Genomic DNA, 1,556 nt, shown 5'->3' on the forward strand with positions numbered 1-1,556 from the left:
GATACGGAATCACAACGGTATTTAACAATTTTTTATTCAATTATGTGATTTATCGAAAATACGATGTTCTCTTTGGGAATTGGGGTGGGGGGGGGGGATTGGGTGTGAGGTTTGGAAGAAGCAAAAACATTTATAAAGTTGTAAGATCAAATAAGGTATTATGCAATTAGGTATTATATTAACCGTGACACGGCAAATTGTGAAAAAAAGGAAAAAAAAAAAGGCAAAGTACCACAAAGGGACGCGTTTGAACGCCACGTAAATCGAAATTACAAAAAGAATCATCCCATAAGAAAAAAACGGCTTGAAATATTTCCTTTTTTTAATGAACGATTACTTCTGTAACATTTTTATGAATACAAAATTTGGGCTCTCTTATTTTGAAATATTATTATATTATATATCCATAAGAGTGAGATGTGAGGGTGGCTTGAAAAATAATTCTTGTTTGTTTTTTTTTTTCCAACCTATACTCGTATACTTCTTTTGTATATGTTTCAAATATTATCACATATTTTTGATGAAAATTCTAAATTATTAAATTATTAATTTACATATCAAAAATATGAGTAACATTTATGTTAATATATAATATACAATTATATTAATAAAATTGAACATTAATTGATTTGAAAAAATGTTAAGGAGGAAGATTCAAGAGAAAAAGTGTTCCATTGGTTACTTTAAGTTTATGCATTTTTAAATCCTCTATTTTTCTCTACGAGCATTAGAAAATACTATAAAAATAAAACCGTAGGGTGAAATAATTCTCTCTCTCGGAAGGAAATAAAAATAAAAAAAAAGAAGGACTGTAAAAAATAAATCGTCGTCGTCGACCTGACACGTGCAACGAGCGAGCACGTGGTGAATTTCGAATGCAATTGTAAAAAAAAAAAATAACACAATCGTATAAAAAGCTCCTAAAACAAATAAAACCCTCTCGCAATTTGTTACGCAACACTACGTCAACAAATTATAAAAATTAGTAAATAATTATAAATTACTTAAAAAAAAAAAATACAATTACAATTAGACACAATAGTTAAACAAATAATTTTCTTCGATTGCATTTGATTACGGAAACTTTATTGCATATCCGCGTGTCAATGCGCTTGTTTAACGCGGCTCATTTTGATCCTCCCCCTCCCTCTGAACCCTTCCCCCTTCTTTTCCATCACCACCTCCTCTTTCTTCTTCTTCTCCTCCTTCTCCACCCCATCTGGTTTGCGTGCATCCAATGAAATTTACGAGCGATCCAATCGCAATTTCACCGCAAATTACACAGCGATCTTTTGGCGCCGAGCTGTCGCGAGATCGAAGAATTTACATTGGCATCGTAAAGCGTTGATCTTGACAGGTATCTCGAGTTAACCAATTCGGACACACACACACACACATATATATATTCAAAAAAAAAAAAAGTATCATAATTCGTTTACGAATTAATTTTTCGATCGGGAATCTAATATAAAAGAAATATTAAATGTAAACACTTGAAACGAGCATAATTCACTTATACCAAATTTTTATCACAATTAAATAACCCCATTTTTAAA

This window comes from Polistes canadensis, unplaced genomic scaffold (assembly GCF_001313835.1).
Source record: "Polistes canadensis isolate GaletaPanama2010 unplaced genomic scaffold, ASM131383v1 scaffold_282, whole genome shotgun sequence".
In the NCBI taxonomy this organism is placed as follows: domain Eukaryota; kingdom Metazoa; phylum Arthropoda; class Insecta; order Hymenoptera; family Vespidae; genus Polistes; species Polistes canadensis.